Below are 19,203 nucleotides of genomic sequence, written 5' to 3' on the forward strand. Positions count from 1 at the left end.
CTCCTCAATTTAGGATTTGAATGCAAACAATGTATGCTTCTTCAAAGTTTTCAAAATCTATCTCTCTAGGATTTAGAGCCCTCTATTTCTTGCATGTGATCATTTTTCCAAACCCCTTTACCTATCATTACCCGGTCTTCACGTTGTTGGGCTCTCTTCCAGAACCCTAGTTCGAGACAAAGCCTCACAACTGGGCCACCTATTTGGGTTAACACCCCCCTACCACGTACCGCGGGCCACAGTCCGAAGTATATCGGTAGGCGCTCAAGGATGGTTGAAAACCTTACCTTAGAACCGAAGTTGAAATTATATGCCACGTACCTCGGATTTTGGTTCGGGTATATCGGCATAACTGGATTGGACAAAGATGATCTGAACCTAGAGTTGGGATTAGGGTCCTACAGCTGTTTTCAAAATGATGCTTCTAGAGTTAGCCTTTTAGGGAGTGTTGTATGTGCATAAATGTTTGTGCAGGATGTGATATTTTGTTTGTTTCCTCTATTTCCTTATATTTTCCCAAAAATATTTTCAAATACCCATTTTTTCCTTTATTTTCTCAAACCCTGAATGATTTTCTTAAATATCTCATTTCTTTCAAAACTCCAGGTGGTTTTTCCATTCTACCATTCTACTGGATCTCGAATTTCCAGCTACATTTTATATCCTGCCTGCAAAATTTTTTAAAATTTCCTACATTTTCCTAAGTCTCATTCCGAGTCTTTTTCTATTTTAGTTCGATGGCATCCAGTCAAGTCAATCCTATCTTTTCTGAAGGTCACATCTCCTACGAGGTGCGACAAGGTCGTCTCGAACATCGATCCCTTAGCACCGGAACTTTTATTCCCCGGTGGTACTATTTCTGGCTCAAAAGCTTTTCTCGAATGTTCCCGGACCATTTGAGCGAGTGCGGATTAGAATTGGCGTCAGCAGTCGGAAAGCAGACCATCAACGACAACCTGATTCATGCAATGGCGGAACGATGGAATCCTCGAACATGTACTTTCTGGTTCTCGTGGGGAGAGATGACCGTTTTAATGGATGAATTTTCAGAAATCATGGGATTACCAGAACCAGCCGGTCAACCAGGAGATCCATTAGAGCATAAATTCTTGATCAATGTCAAGGGTTTGGACCCCCGAGACTCCTTAGCCCGTATGATAGGCCGCCGATCTTGGCCCCTGATCCAGTTAGACGGAAATAAATATGTTGACCTGCTCGAGTTGTACCGCCAGTACGGAACCTTCGTCGAAGTCAGCTCGTTATCCAGGACAGCTAAAGAAAGGATTCAGAATGCAATGGTTCTATGCACTGTAGGATTGGCCCTCTTCCCAAACAGACAAAACTACATGGACATCAGAATAATCCAGCTTATGAGAAGATGGAGAAGTCGACAAACCAACCGGCTCTCCATAGCCATGGAAGCACTTGCTTTCCTGTATCGTGGTTTGACTCGATTCTCACTCGGAGAATCAATTATAGTTGAAGGTTGCATTTACGCGCTTCAATCCTGGTTCTTCCAGCATGTTCCAGCCCGAGCAAGCTCTTTCAGATACAATGGTCAAGAACTTCTTCCAGTTGCACAGTACCGGTCTATGATCAACAACATTCAAGAAGATGATATAGTCTGGGACTATTTTGATCGGCAATTATCTCCTCCTAGATACACATACGCTTATGGCAAGCGGTTCAAGTTGCTGGGACCATTCTTCTGCACTTACTACAAACTAGAGAGATGTGTTCGGCAATTCTCCCAGAGGCAGCAGTACGTTGAAGCCAGACTACTATCATGAGCTATGGCAGAATTCGATCTCACTTTCGCACAATGGTCCGGGGCATATCATTCTGCCCGCTACAGCTGGGATTCTTTTGTTTCTCTTAAAATCTTTCCTGGTCCTAGAGTGTCTGCCGACTATCGTGAATGGTGGCAAATTGTTTGTCCTCCACCTCTTTGTCAAGATCAATAAAATCATATTTTTTTTATTTCAATAAAATTCTCTCTCTTTCTATTGTGGTTTGATGACCTCGCCTAGGTAACAAGGCACATTTTCGCTGTTTGTTTCTCGTGCTAAAAGAATGACAACACAATTGTCGTGATTCTCGTGACGACTCAGTCCCTAGTAATGGGATATCTTCTTCAAATTGTCTACCATATTTTCAATAAATATTTCTTCCAAAAGCCAATTCCTTCAGAATCTAATCAGGTCTTTGCCCTGTAGAGAGCATCCGCAACATTTGATGGTTCGAACAAGGTCAGGAAGAAGAACCACATCACCACAACACTCCGCAGCCTCAGAAGGAGAAATGGATCATCCCGTGAATCAAGATCAACAACAAGAGGATAATGGCATAGACCCACAAATGTATGTCATGTTCCGAAAAATGATGAACAAAATGATGAGTGAGCAAGCTGGGACTAGTGCAGAGAAGAATCCAGTCAGAGAAAAGTTTCACGGACACAAGAATAAGAAAACTTCTAAGAAGCAGGTTCAGCTAGAAGAAATTTCAGATGAATCAGAATCAGCGGAAGACACTGAGGAAGAATATTAGGTGCCTCCAGCATTTCAGAAACATGAACGAGAACAAAGGAAGAGCCGCAAATCAAAGAATCAGGTCACAGAAGAGCCCCTGCAGTCACAATTCAGGAAAATGGCCAGAGTGGTTAAAGATCTCCACGCCCGCGACAAGGGCAAGAAAGTCTTCACCAATGAGGACTTCTATGACGGCCTCGAAGGGGATGACAATCTCGAAAACCTTCCCCGAAAATTCATCAAGTTTGATGGTTCTGGAGACCCGAAAGCCCATCTCGCCACTTTCTTCGCAGAGTGTTCAAGATTCAAGAGAGATAACAGAGCACTATTCCTATGTTTCCCTCGCAGCTTGGAAGGAGTTGCAGCTAAATGGTATGCTGAGCATATCAATCCCATCGAGCTCAAGGAGTTCGATAAAGTGGTGAATTTATTTATTGAACGCTTCTTGTTCAACACAGAAGCGCTCCCGACATTAAGTCATCTCTGCAGTCTGAGGCAGAATGAGAATGAAAAAGCACGGGACTTCATTCACAGATGGAGGTCAGCCTGTAATAAAATGAGAGATCCCATTTCAGAAAGGCACGCTGTAAACACACCAAATTTTTACCTTCATCCAGTGTTTGTCCATTTCATAAGTCATCACAGATCATTGCATGTCATTGCACGTATTCTGCATAGCATTGTATGACATTGCATCTCATTTTTGAGATCCAGCACTCCTATTTCAAAACATTCAATCCAGATTTGAATTTTAAAGCTTTATTTCAAAATCAATTTCAAAACCTGGGTTTTTATTCAATACTCTGTCATTTTCCAACCCCAGGACTTTGTATTTCGAAATATTTTCTCAGAAAACAATCTGGATTCCTTTCAAATTCAAACTTTAATCGATTTCAATTCACAGATGAGACCCATTTAGATGGTGTCGCTTCTGAATTCCTCTATTCATCAAATTTCCCAAATTTTTGAAAGTTTCAGTCTGATCAGGACTCTGTCTCAGAGTCCTAATCCGGTCAGAAGTCTGGTTTTTATGTCTGTTTTAATTCCATTCTCAATCTTTTTCGATTATTTTCAAAATTTAGGTCATTTTACAGAGTCCAGTTAGTTCAGGACTCTATTTTAGAGTTCGGTCGAGTTAGGAGTCTAACCCTGACTGTGTTTTCTGACTTATTTCATCATTTCTTGATAAAATCTTTTGAAAATTCTTTCATTTGGCTTTTAAAATCTAAAATCTCAGAGTCCTAAGAGTTCAGGACTCTAACCCGGAGTTCCAGTTCACTTGAGACCCTATTTTCAAAGATCTTAAATTTCAAATACTGATTTTAACCCCTTTTCAAAGCCATTTTCAGTGTTTATTTCAAAAATATTCAAAATTTGATGTGGGCCCACTCAGTTGGCACCATATCCAGAAGAATTCTAACTCAGTTAGGACCTTATGCCATTTTAAAAATCCTAATTTTAAGTTTACTTTTGAAAATCTTTTGAAAACTCCTTCAATTTCAAGTTTTAAAATCGCTTTTTGAAAAACTCAAGTAGGGCCCACTCGGGGTGGCGCCATATTCGAGTAAGTCAGGGCTAGACTAGGGTTAGTTGATGTCTTGGTTAGTGTTAGAGGTTTAGAAGAGTCAAAACCATTTTGAAAAACTCAATTTTGAAAGTTAGTTTTTAAAACTAGTGTTTTTAAAGGTTTTTAAAAGTGTTTTAAAAACCCAATGTGAGAGAATGCCAAGTGGCACTACATTTGGGGGATTCTTATGTTTATCTAGGGGTTAATTAGGAACTATTTAGGATAATTTAGACTAGGGGTAGTTAGGTAACTCCACCCCAAAATCGCCCCCCCCTTTAGAGTCCAAAATTTTCAAAATTGTCAATTTTTAAACCTAATTTTTTTATTATAAGTAGAGGCATAAGGGGGGTCAATTTTTCCCATCTCTCTCTTATTGGATTCTTGGAGCTTCTCTCTCCTCTCCAGCCCTTCCTCCATTGCTGCAACTCCAAGGTATGAACTTCTTCACTTTTCTTATTTTATTTAATGTTTTTTAATGCTTTAAACCTAGATTTAGGCTTGGACACCCCTCCTTATGGAAGATCAACCATGGTTTCACCTCAAGAACCATCAAGAACCAGCAAGAACAATCCAAGAAGGTGATATAACCCTGTTTTGGATAATTTACAGAGATTTTAATCCATTAGAATTGATTTTAACATGATTCTTTGCATTATTAACCAATAAAATATATGATTTACCCTTTTAAATGGGTTAAATCTATGTTTTAAATGTGATATCAAATTCCAGCCATGGATTCCCTGTTTTTAATTTATTTTCATGGTTTATTCATGTTTGTTTTACGTTGTATAGCATAGAAATAAGTTTTTTTTACTGTTTATGGTTTATTTTATTTATTTACATTAGTTAATGCATGGTTTTTCAAGTTTCTTAAATTTCTGTGTGTTCTAGGTTTAGAACAGTAAAGATGATGTTATTTCGGATTGAAGCACTCATTGTTTATTTCTGATTTTTTTATATGTGATGCATGCATGAGTTATTGAGTTACTGTAGAAAAATCAGAGGTTTTGGATCTCGGGAACCCTGTCAAAAAAATCAGAAACCAAATCGGGGTTTTAAAGCTTTAAAATCGTGGTTAAAATCAAGAAGGTAACTTGCTGTTATGATATTTCTCTCATCTTATATCCGATTTTAGATCTGTAAAATTCTATGGATTCACATTGAGTAGATCTGTCTGCTGTGAAATTTGGGGATTTTTTAATAACTGTTTAGTATTTTTCCCTTTTTAGAGAATCTGTTATTAAATTTAAAGCTCGTTAGGGTTTACCAAAACCCTAATCAGACTTGTGTTAGTCATAAATCCCAAACCACAGATCCGATTTTAGATATGTGAAAAATGAGTATTGTTATTTTTGTGTCTACTGTTCACCACTAAAATTTCAGAGATTTTTGTATAGAATTGCTATTTATGTCTGTATTTTCAATCTGGAATAGCTGTTTTAATCCCTGTTAAGAGTGATATATTTTAGCTCAGATTGCCGGAAGGGTTTCTCCCTAACCGAAGATGAATTTTCCGATCTGTAAATTGGGAAATCTCTGTTTTTCTTCCTAGTTAGTCTCTGTAAAAGTGCATAAATTTTTATGGAAATTTGACCCCTGGTTCAGGTCTTGGACTGAGACTGGTTGGTGAATTAGGTCAAAAATAGCATATTTTTAGGGTTTAATGCAATTTTCGGATTAATCTAATGTCAAAAAATTATTTTTATAATTCCAATTCGACATTAGGGTTATAAAAAGTGCAGGTACCAATTTTTATGGATTTTGGAATCCATTTGATCTCTGAATTAATAAAATTGCAAAACTGGGTTCCTGAAAGATCAAAAAACACTGCTAAAATCACAGTTTTTGTGATATTATTGGATTTTCGTGTATAAGCATATATTTTAGGGCTTAACCATGTTCATAATCATATTAGGATGCTTTAGGTTTAATTTTGTGCTCATTTGATTTCATTTAGTGCATAAAACCTAAATTTTTACCAAAATCTCTTTCTAAAAACCCTGATTTCATGGCCATAGTCTTGCTATCGGGGGCAATTTGGTCATTTGACCTAAATTTCGAAATCCCTAACCCTAATTTTCATATTTTTAAGCATGTCACATCATATTTAGCTTAGTTTATTACATTCAAATTTCAAAACTTGCATTTTATCAAAATATCTTTCTAAAAACCCTAATTTCAAGGCCATAGTCTTGTTATTAGGGGTATTTTGGTCATTTGGACCCCAATTTCGAAATTTCATATTTTATCTTCCTTATTTATTCAATTTTATTTCATACTTTATCATTTTGATTTAAGGGAATCATGGCAAAAAGGCTTATATCTAGCAAAATCCCACAATTTCCTGATATTGTTGGATAAATCTAGAAAAGCCAACATATTTTCATTAACCAAGTTTTCTAGTTTTATAGGTACATTGAAGACTTTATTTTTCATGTATTTAAATTTCAATAGTGATGTAACTTGTAATTAAACTTTGGAATAAGAATTTACATTTCCTGCTTAGCTTAGGTTGCATTGCATATAGCTTATTTTTATAATTTTAATATGTGATGGATGATGATTCATGCATATTTTTGCAAATTCACCATGGTCTACACGAATGGCACATGCACTAGCTTCTATGAAGTTTATAAACTTGGTGGAATTTGTATTTATGGCTATAGTCAGAATATGAATGATACTTAGATTTATGATCTTCACATTAGCCACATTCAGCCTACACTCTTAGGCTAACTTCAAAATGCACTGCATTTCTCAAAAATACAAAAGGTATTTCTCAAATCCTCAAATCCATATTCATTCATTTCATGCATTTGCCAATTCCAATCTCAATTCAAAGAAGTTCATTTTCTCAAAATCTCCTAAGTCTTATAGCAAAATTGATTTTCCCAAAAGCATTGAATTCCAAAGAATATTTCAAGTATTTCCCAAGTTCCAAATTCAAATTTTCTAAGTTAGAACTTCAATTTCAAAGTTTGAATTCAGAGAAACCAAGTATCTCAGAATCGATTTTCACCAAAGGTCAAGGATTCCTCAAAATCGATTTTTACTTTTCTCAGAAATACATTTCAAATCCCCATTCACGATTTTCCATGTGATACCTATTCTAAATATTTCAATCATTCAAAGCAAACATCATGTTTTCAAATGTGCATTTTCTGAAAATTCATAGCACATGCCTGATTCTATGTGCATTTAGAAATTAGAATATGATTTAGACAAGTTGAATAGAGTAGAGTATAAGATTGATCTTTGGTTCAATTACCCCTGTTAAAGGTGGCAGGAACGGTTGAACCTCGTACCGACAGGCGAGTCCCATTCTACGGAATTTTCCCGCATTTTAAAACGGAGGCGAGTTATTTTCAAAAACTTTTCAAAGGTCAGTTTGACTCGCAAAAGTTAAAAATTTTGCGATGATAACACACGCCCTGTCCCTAATGCTCAACAACTTTTCTCAACCTCTGAGAGGATTGATCTCCACCGCACAATCCCGGACCTTCATCGAATTAACTGAGCGAGCAGAATGGCTCGAGCTGAGCGTAGAGAATGGAGTCTATGAAGGCTTCACTTTTTCCAAGAGCAACCCTCAAGGTGAGCAGAAGAAAAAAGCCCACTTCACCTTCTCTGCCAACAACAACAACAATAACCGAAATCAGTACAAAGGGCAGAAGAAAGATTACTGCTATGACACACGCAATTCCAATAATAAAGGAGATCAGAAAATGAAGCCTGCTCCTCAATACAGCAAGCCTTCTCAGCAAGAACAAGGGCCAAAACAGCGTGAAAAAGTTAAACATGAAGGATGGAGCTATGACCGAAAATTCACTCCTCTCGACCAATCACTCGAAGATGTGCTCGAGTATATGCTGTCAAAGGAAATGGTCAAGTTGCCTAGACTGGCCGATCCCCCTGTGCCTATGGAAAAATGGAAAGATCAATTTTGCAAGTTCCATAGAACAGTGGGACACAACACTGAGAACTGTTTTGTGCTCAAGAACATTGTGCAGGATCTTATTGACAAGAATTTATTGGTAGAAGGAGAAGAAGAAGAGAAAATTGATATTTTAAAGCAGCCTTTTCCTTCACACACTACAGGAGTAGTGTCTGCACAACCATTCCTGCCTCACGAACACATCAAGTCGTGTTCTGCACAAGATCTCCAAGTCCAGCACCAGGTTTCAGTGCTACGAAAAGCAGCCCCAGCTTCTAAGAAAATGGACATGATCTCAGCATTCGGCAAGATGAAAGTTTCTGAAGCACCTGTAAAGTCATCCCCCAAATTAAAAGGAATTTCTGATTTCCTTAATCAGTTCATCAAGCCTATGCCGGAAAAGGAAAATCAGAAATCGATGATTGCTTTATCCAATGTTTCAATATTAGACCTGGCCAAGAGTTCCTGCAAGCATCAGCAAGTACTGGATGATTTGCTCAGAAAGATCAAAGTTAAGCCCAGTACCACTCCTGAAGACATGGCACAAATAGTTAATTCGGCCATGACTAACGCGCCAATCACTTTCTCGGATGAGGACCTTCCAAAGCCTCATTCCTTTCACAATAATGCTCTCTACATCGTCGTTCGGGTAAGGGGAATGACAGTACCCCATGTGCTAGTTGACGAAGGCAGCAACCTCAATATATGCCCTGAAATGACCGCAAAGGCACTAGGCATTAAGGAAGAAGAATACATTCCAGATCCTATTACCATCTATGGGTTTGACAACCATGGTCAGACAACCAAAGGCAAGATATTCCTGGAAGTGTTCATCAATTATTCGGTACATTCAGTGCATTTTCATGTGGTCAATGTGCCACCCACCTACAATATGCTGCTCGGAAGGACGTGGATTCATAATGCAAATGCAGTGCCTTCCACCCTGCATCAATGCGTAAAATGGTCCAAAGGTGGAATGATTACAACAGTGCTCGGAGAGGACCCAAAAGAAAGGCTCCCACAGCCTATGATCCCTCGACCATCATTCACTGCAGATATTCCTAGCATCAGAGAGAGTGAAGAAATCAGTCTCAGAAAAAGTCGGGAAATACTCCAGGCAACATCAGAATTATCCATGCACACTGTAGCCATGACCCGATGGAGAGGTCCCAAATTCTTCAAGATTGGAGGTCGTGTCAGCTACGACACTGTCAAAGATTATCCATTGTCCCCACAGTTCATGAAAGCAAAAAAGGGATTTGATTTACTTCTGAAGCATGGTTATCAACCCTTTAAAGGACTGGGCAAAAATGAAGATGGTCGTGTCGAACCAATGATTCAAAAGCATCGTCCCCATAGAGCAGGACTGGGGTTTTTCGTTGGGAGCTCACCAAATAAGACTGTTTTCGTTAAAGGGGCACATTGAGAATCGTTGTTGCATTTCCTTTCTATTCCCTTCAAAGTAAATGTCTCAATGTCTTTTATCAAGTCAAATCAATAAAATGTCAAGTTTCTTTGTCTATCTGGATGCCATCTGTCTCATTTATCTCTATATCCTCATTTTATAACTCAATGTCATTTTATGCATAATTCCGTTTAAATGATTGTTTGTCGTATGATAGACGATTTTCCTAAATCCAAGTTCTTATCCAAAATTTCAGAAATGTCTTCCCAAGCAATCAAGAAACTCGTTCTCAATCCAAAGGCTTTCCAGAAGTCGACAGCGATTCACCGAGTCAAAGCAAGCACAGGAGATAGCAAGGTTGCAAAGCAGTTAAATGATTATACAGAATCTGATCAGTCTCTTCAAAAATTACCAGAATTCACCTCAGTTCAGAAACAGGATGAACCATCCGCTCTAGTACAAGACCCAACTAAAGATGTCAATATCGGTTCAGAGGATAATCCCAAGGTTCTCAAGATCGGTACCAGTCTAAGTCCGGAAGAGAAAAAAAGGCTGACCAATTTTCTCAAGCAACATGAAGAAGTGTTCGCATGGACATATAAAGATATGCCGGGTTTAGACCCAAAATTGGTCGAACATCGCCTCGTTTTGAAGCCAGATGCTAAGCCAGTTAAGCAGAAGCTGAGAAAAATGGATCCTAGAATTGAACAACAAGTCAAGGAAGGACTCGAAGATCTACTCAAAGCAGGATTTATTCGAACTATTGATTACTTAGACTGGTTAGCCAATATTGTCGTTGTTCCAAAGAAAAATGGAAAGTGAGAATTTGCATAGACTTCAGAGACCTCAACAAGGCAACTCCAAAAGATGATTATTCACTTCCAAGCATCGATCTTCTGATTGACAGTACAATAGGACATGCCATGTTCTCGTTTATGGACGGATATTCTGGCTATAATCAAATTAAGTTGGCCGCCCGCGACCAATCCAAAACTTCCTTTACTACGCCTTGGGGCACTTTCTGCTATACAGTTATGCCTTTTGGGCTCAAGAACACTGGAGCAACATATCAACGGGCAATGGCCGTTATCTTTCACGATCAGATGCGCAAAATCATGGATGCGTATGTTGATGATATCCTCGTGAAATCTAAAGAGGAAGAAGATCACCTTGAAGCTCTTTATCAAGTCTTTAAGCGACTCATTCTTTATAAGTTAAGGCTCAACCCGCAAAAGTGTGTCTTTGGAGTTGAATCAGGCAAATTGTTGGGTTTTCTGGTCAGTAAAAAAGGAATTGAAGTTGACCCAGCCAAAGCAAAGGCCATCATTGATATGCCACCCCCGAAAAATCTCAAAGAATTGTGTAGCCTTCAGGGACGCATGCAATCAATCCGGCAATTTATTTCCAGCTTGGCGATGAGATGCGAACCTTTCAACCACTTACTCAGAAAAGGAGTGAAGTTCGAATGGGGACCAGAGTGTTAGCAATCGTTCGATCGAATCAAAAAGTATATTCTCAATCCTCCAATCCTAAAGCCGCCAGAATTGGGAAAACCTCTTATGTTATACATCTCAGTAAATCAAGTCGCATGCGGCAGATTCTTGGCACAATACAAAGAGGGCAGCCTGATAGAGCACGCTATTTATTATGTGAGTAAGACTTTCATAGATTATGAAAAGAAATACTCTCAAATAGAGAAGACCTGCCTAGCTCTGGTATGAATGTGTCAAAAGCTAAGACACTACCTGTTGGCATCTGAAGTCAAAATTTTGTCCAAACTCAATCCCCTCAAGTACATCTTAGAGCAACCTTTCCTCAGCGGATGAGTCGCCAAATGGAAAGTCTTACTGATGCAGTATGACTTAGAATATGTCTCCCAGCAATCAATCAAAGGCCAAGCAATCACTGATCAATTGGCAGATTTTCCTCTGGCACAAGAGGTGAAAGCCGAAGATGACTTCCCTGATGAGCAAATTTGCAATATCCAGCAATCTTCAGTCTGAAATTTATTTTTCGATGGTTCTAAGAACCTGGCCGGAATAGGCATCGGAATCCTATTAATCACTCTAGAGAAGGAGATGATTCCCTTCTCTCTTAAGCTCAATTTTCAATGCACCCACAATATGGCTGAGTACGAAGCCCTGATTCAAGGTATAAAGATTCTACTAGACTTCAATGTTAAGAGAGTGCATGCTTACGGTTACTCATTACTCGTTGTCAATCAAGTCCGAGCCGAATGGCAAGTGAAATATCAAAAGTTATTTCCTTATCAGAAAATCGTTTCAGCTCTTGTCAGCAATTTTGAAGAATTTTAGCTCTTCCATATCAAGAGAGATTTTAATCAAGTGGCCGATAGCCTTGCCGGTTTAGGCTCCATTATGGCATTCAAGAATGGAGAATCTTGTCGCTCCTTTGAAATTGGCAGACTTGATCAATCTGCTTTCCTTCCAAGAGAACATATAAACCAGGTTGAGCAAAGAAAGAAGCCTTGGTATTACAATATCAAAACCTTCGTAGAAACTGGTGAATTTCCTCCAGAACTCTCAAAGAAAGAGCAGCGAGCGATCCAGCGTATGTCCACTCGATATTTCATTCTGGCCAATGTCCTTTATCGTCATGGATTCAGTTCAGAGTATTCCAGATGTCTAGATGAAGACGAAGCCAAAGAAGTTGTGCGAGAAGCACACGAAGGCATTTGCGGTGGCCACGTCGGCTACCAAACCCTTGTCAAGCAAATCATCAGAGTAGGTTACTACTGGAAAACTATGCAGCAAGACTGTTATCATTATGTGAAGAAGTGTGTGCAATGTCAGATACACGCATCTTCTATTCATGCTCCGACAACTTATTTACAGTCTGTTGTCTCTCCATGGCCATTTTCTATGTGGGCCTTCAATGTCGTAGGTCTCATCACTCTTTCAGCTTCAAATGGCCACAAATACTTCCTTGCCGCAATGGAATATTTCACCAAGTGGGTAGAAGTCATCACTCTCCGCACAGTAGAAGGACGACATGTGGTCTCATTCATCCACAAGAATATCTTATGTCGTTTCGGCATACCACATGACATTGTGTCAGATAATGGCAGTCATTTTAAGAATGAAAAGATGAAGACATTCTGCTCAAAGTTCAAGATCTATCATCATTTTTTCACTCCATATTATCCCCAAGGGAATGGTGAGGCAGAAGCCACCAATAAGATTTTAATTTGAATCTTGGAACGAACTGTAGAAACAGGCCGCGACTGGCATGAGAAGATCCACGATGCACTATGGGCCTATCGGACCACTGTTCGCACTCCAACGAATGCTACTCCATCAGAACTGGTCTATGGAACAAAAGTAGTATTGCCGCTACATGTTCAGAAGCCCGCTTTGAAATTTGCGTCACTTCTGCAATTACCTTTCGATCAATATCAGCAGCAACGATTGGTACAGCTAGACTTGCTCGACGAAAGAAGGCTAAAAGCAGTAGAGCACGCTCAATCCTATCGCCAGAGAGTAGCCAGGCAATATGCGAAGTCTGTCATCGAAAGAAGATTCAAAGTCAATGATTTAGTACTTCGATCCACATCTTATCTCAAGCATCATCCTGGTGGTAAATGGTCGCCAAATTGGGAAGGTCCATATGTCGTCAAAGAAGCATTACCCCGCAACTCATATCAACTCATCAATGCCGATGGGGTAGAATTACCAGATCCCATTAATGCTCAACATTTGAAAAAAATTTATACTTGAAAATTTTATTCTCCTCTTGTAATCCTCCCATTTTCTACAAATAATGATCAGGCTTTCTTTTCCCAGTTACATTGGGGCATTTTTAAAATTTTGTTCTGTATGCAAGCAGGATAAACAAATTCCTCATTTCACGCACTTGTGCATTCATGTGCATCAATTTGCATTCATTTGCATTCAATTGCATTAACAACAATCTGGTCAGTAGTGGGATTTCAGCAAACCATCCCATCACAATTCCTAATGATTCAAAATTGAAAAATAATCACCAGTACTGAACCAAAACCCAGCGGTCAAACTGGTATTATTTCAAAATCCAGTGCTCAAAAGGGTACATTTTCAAAATCCAACTTTTTGAGTCAGTCTTGGAAAACCGAGTTCCGACTCGGGTTTTTATTCAAATTATCCTCTTCTGTTGATCCGAGTTCCGACTCGTGATCTCTTTACCTTATTCGAGCTCTGATTCGAGCTCTTCATTTTCTTTTGTTGATCCGAGTTCCGACTCGAGATCTCTCTACTTTATTCGAGCTCTGATTCGAGCACTTCATTTTCTTTTGTTGATCCAGGTTTCGACTCAAGATCTCATTATCTTACTCGAGCCTTGACTCGAGCTCTTCATTTTCTTTTGTTGATGCGAGTTCCGACTCGTGATCTCTTTACCTTATTCGAGCTCAGACCCGAGCTCTTTATTTTCTTTGGTTGATTCGAGTTCCGACTCGTGATCTCATTACTTTACTCGAGTCCTGACTCGAGCTCTTCATTTTCTTTTGTTGATCCGGGTTCCGACTCGAGTTCTCTTTATTTATTCAAGCTCTTCATTTTCTCTGTTGATCCGAGTTCCGACACGTGATCTCTTTACCTTATTCGAGCTCTTCATTTTCTTTTGTTGATCCGAGTTCTGACTCGAGATCTCTCTACCTTATTCGATCCCTGACTCGAGCTATTCATTTTCTTTTGTTGATCCGGGTTCCGACTCGTGATCTCATTACCTTACTGGAGTCCCGACTCGAGCTCTTCATTTTCTTTTGTTGATCCAGGTTCCGACTCGTGATCTCTGTATTTTATTCGAGCTCTGACTCAAACTCATCATTCTCCTTTGTTGATCCAAGTCATTTTGATCCTCAGGGTCTGTCAATTGCTCAAATTTGATATTTTGCCCACCAATTTCCAATTTAAATCTTTGGATCATGCAATTCTCCAATTCCAACCTCTGGGTCACCCAATTCCAATTCTCAATTCTCAATTCCAAATTCTCAATTTTGACTTCTAGGTCATTTAATTTCTAATTTTCGACCTTCGGGTCACTCAATTCTCAATTTCGACCTTCGGGTCACACAATTTCGACCTTTCGGTCAACCAATTCTCAATTTCGACCGTTAGATCATCCTATTTCGACCTTCGGGTCATCCAATTTCCAAACAATCAATTTTCCAATTTTCAATTTCGACCTTTGGGTCAATCAATGTCAATATCCAGTTTCAATCATTTTCTCCTGCGAGAGACCCTTTTTAGGGAGAGTTCGAGGGAGCTCGTTCTTTTCGCATGCTATCCAATTTGTTCACTTAACCCCTTTTCAGGGAGAGTTTAAAGGTACTCGCGTCTTTGTGAACCGTTTGCAAAACAATTTTCATTTTCACACAAGGAACCCTTTTATAGGGAGAGGCTCGACGGAGACTCGCTTTTCTTGTGACCTGATGATGCATGAAATGCACATCATGTTAACAAATTTTTCATGCATTTTGTAATAAGTTTAAGGTTTTAAACCCATGTTTATATGTGTTTTGATAGTAAGGGGTTATGGTTCGAATTTCAGAAAAATCGGAGTTAAAATGAGAAAGTTATGGCTATTTCAGTGTTTGGGCACAGATTTCAAGGTGGATCGGATCTATATCCAACCCAATTAGGTTAATTGGACCTTGGATCAACTCTTAGAAAGCCCAAAACCCAACCCACATGCCTATCCATATCCATTTCAAAAAGTTTTTCTGAAAACCCCCCAGAAAGAGGCGCATAGAAAATATTTTTTTTATAACAGTGTTTCTGAAAATTATCAAAAGTATAAATTAAATATTCCAGCAAACCCTAGGCATCTTTGGCTGTGTTTGGACGCCCCCTACAGTGATTCTACTCCAGCAGCTCCTTCCTCTCCATTTCCCTCCACGTTTTGGCCATTGAAGACCGGTCTATGCTTGATTTTCAAGCATATTTTCGATCTCCCTTGTGTTCCTTTCTATTTCTTTCTTTCTCCTTGCTGTAGTTTCACCACTTTTCTGTATTTTTGCAAGTGTAGCAGAGGTGGAGACCATTAACCTTGTGCGGGAGTGCGAAACACACCAACAAGGTGAGCCGGCCCTACCTCCACCCAGCTTTCTACACCCTCCGATCGAGAATCGGCTCATATTCCATCGTCAGTGGATCTCCAACGTGTAGCAGCTGCAGAGATGTTGTTTTTTGGTGAAGATTAGCATTCTCGAATTGTTTAGGACGTCCAACTCCAGCCACGGTCCGCTCTTCTTCATCCCCCCGATCGTCGGATCTTCCAAAAGGTAGGTCTTCTTCTTCCTTCTCTTCTAGCTAAAACCGAATTGTGTGTTGGTTTTCTTTTATTATTTCTGTGTGTTTATTTTATTTTTCTTTATTGTTTCAGCCTTAGAATAGTATTCGTGCAAAGACCAGCACGTTAGAATTAGGTTTGCTTGATTGTTTGATGCGTTTACCTCTCGTTTTTCTTGATTTTTCAACCAACTTGTGAAAATCGGCTAGAATCTCATCTAGTCGACTTTTCCAAAGGGGTTTACATTGTGTTTGTGGTTCGGTTCTACAGTAATTTCAATACAAATTTGTTTTAAATGATTCATTTGGATTTATTTTGAGTTGGGGTCTAGAACAAAGGCGTTTTTCTATTAAAAATTCATAAATCGGCTAGATCAATTCTAGCCGATTTTGATTTATTTTCAATTTTTTCCTTAGTTCGGTTTTTGGCAGCAAGGCTGGATTAGTGACCCTACATAGATCCGATTATAATGAGTTTGATGTAGATCTATTGAGGTTTGAGCCATTGCTTGTTTTATTTGTCCTTGTTTTTAAGGATTCTTCACTCAAACTTTGAAAATCGGCTAGAATCTCATCTAGTCGATTTCTTCTATTTCATTTGTAGTTTGTCATAGGTATTCTTGGGTCTGTTCTACTGCAAATCCAATTATAAAAGTCATTTTGATTCATCTTATTCGTGGATTTGATTGTGTCTTGTTTTGGTTTCAATTTTGAAAAAGAAAAAAAAATCGGCTAGATTTATTCTAGCCGATCTTTGCATTTTCATTAAAAGTGTGGGTTTAGGTTGGTAAGTCATGTGGTTTGCTGTGTATTTTGTATGTTAACAGTAACGTAAACTTGTGTTAGTTCATTTCATTATTTTCGGATTGTTCTAGAGAATCATTTTTAGCATTTTGTGTTTTTGGTGTTTTGGATCTATTGAAAAACAAAAATTACAAAAGTCGAATTTTCATTTATTTATGTTTTTAAATAAATTCCAGCATAGTGCTGTTCATGTTTGTATTTGTGTAATTAGGAGTTCTTTTGATTATATTTTCATTTAGTTTTATCAAAATAGTGATTATTTAGTTTAATCGATTTTTGTTAGTTTATATTTTATTCTTGTTGGTCTTCTTCTTCCCCAAGGTGGGGGCGGCCGCCATTAGAGCTCCAATTGAGCTCTAGGTCGATTTTTTTAGAAAGCATTCATTGTAATTAGGTAGGTTAGGAATGTGTCTAGGTTCAATGTATTAGGGTTTTATCTCATAGCCGTTTTTAGGGGTCATTTAAGTAGGTTTTGGTAATTAGGGCAACATTTAATTTTAGAAAGTCGTGTTTTTCAATTAGGTCTTTTCATTACCTAGGTGAGTCTTAAATTCTTAAGTAGTAGAGTCTTAAATTAAAGTTGGCGATTTTTGAGAAGGGAGGTAATTAAAGTAATTGAAATTTGAAAAGCTTTTGGAAAAAGGAGGTTCTTCAAAAATCGTGTGAGGCATTTAAGAAAAATTTGAATTTTGAATATGCATTAAAGAAGGAGTTACTCTTTCACTTTTGAAAGTGTTTTTGCATTTAAACAAAAATTCTAATTTAGACTCCACGATTTCCTTAAAGAATTAAAGGCAATTCAATTCTAGCTTGAAAAGCAAAAATCGTGGATTTCTAGATTGGCCTTTTCATTTTTCCAAAATGAGCTTTAATGGCAATTAAGGAGTGTAACCCCCTCTTTAAATGGGGCGATTTTTGAGAATCCAAAGCATTTCAAAGTTTGAACATTGGTAATTATTGTTGAAAAACTCGGTTTTGATGTCACATAATATGATACACTGTCTCATTTGATTTTATATGATATGATAATATGTCCTCTTGAAATAATGTTATATTATGACTGAATATGTTTTGCCTTAAATCTAACGAGTATTTGATGCAAGGATATCTCACCCAATAAGGATGGAGACTTCCTGTTCAAGTACAACTATGGTGCAATCATACTCCTTGAGGAAAAAGCTTGATGAGCCATGCATTCCTAAAGTTCAAATGAAGAGATCGGCTACCTCAAGTTGAAGACTTTTTTCTTCTTTAGAGTCATATGTAACAGAACCTTCAGGAACTTGCATATTGCATATTACATACTCATTCATAAACACTTATCATAAAAGTATACGATAGTTTCAAAAAGCTCCTTTTTGAAAACCAATAATTGTACCTTCTTACAACCTTTTATGAAAAAGATATTTTGTCATATAATAATTGTACCTTCTTACAACCTTCTATGAAAAAGACATTTTGTCATGTAATAATTGTACCTTACACTATATACAAGACAACATGAAAAGGAATGTAGGAAAAAGACAAAAACATAAAATCGACTACAAAAGAAAAACAAATAAAATATGTTTTAACAAGACTTTAGTTATCTTCTTTAAAGAAATGTTTTTTTTTAATATAAGAAGAAGACAAAAACATAAATCGGCTACACAAAAGAAAAACAAATAAAATATGTTTTTGAAAGGACTCTAGTTACTTTTTTCATAACCATAGAATGTCGACTTACTTGAAGTCATCATTCTCTTTACAAAGCATTAAATGCCTCCTGTAACAAATCCTTGTTAATATCATTCTCAAAGAATGTCGACCTTCTTTTGGTCCTCATTCTCTCTGGAGACTTTGAAATACACAACATAAAGAAAACACTTGACATGACTATGTACAAATAAATATCTCAAAGCACTCATTGTACTTACACTCATTTAAAGCAAAGAAGTACTAATGTACCTCAAATCATTAATTAGAATAAAGACAAAACTACAACCCAACGTTCAATGTACTATTGTAAGAAATAGACTTTTTACATAAAATATGTATTACCTAAAATATTACAACGACTAGTGTACCCTCTATTCTACTTTTATGGAAAAAGGTATTCTCGAATTTATCTAAAAGATATTTTTTGAAATGACATAACATTTCACATTTCAAAAAGTTACAATTCCAAAAATGTAACGACTACTTTTTAAAAGCTATATAAACACACTCAAATAAACTATTCAAACAATGGAATGGAATAGACGTGTGAGCTTACAACGAGAAAAATTTCTATTCGATATTTGAAAAGAGAGCCTTGAAAAAGAAAGAGAAAAAGGAAAGAAAGAAAAGAGAAAAAGTCAAGTCCAGCTCTTTGACAAAGTGTATCCTCTGAGTGACAAACATAACATTCTGAGAATCCTTCATTCGTGCATTCATATCATTCTGAAGGTTCTATAGGAAGTATTATAACTCTGTTATTCACTGTATTCCTTCTTTGTTGAAAGAAGTAGACCTCTGTGAAAGAGGGTGTTGCCCTTCTCTGTTGAGAGAAGAAGACCTCTGTGAAAGAGGGTGTTGTCCTTCTCTGTTGAGAGAAGAAGACCTCTGGGGAAGAGGGTGTTATACTATTTATCCGGTGACTCGGATGTTATAGTGGAAAGCTCAAGTGGTTTGCTTGGGGACTGGATGTAGGTCTGGAT

The sequence above is a fragment of the Nuphar pumila genome, chromosome 8 (assembly GCF_984573655.1).
Source record: "Nuphar pumila chromosome 8, dmNupPumi1.hap1.1, whole genome shotgun sequence".
Lineage (NCBI taxonomy): Eukaryota > Viridiplantae > Streptophyta > Magnoliopsida > Nymphaeales > Nymphaeaceae > Nuphar > Nuphar pumila.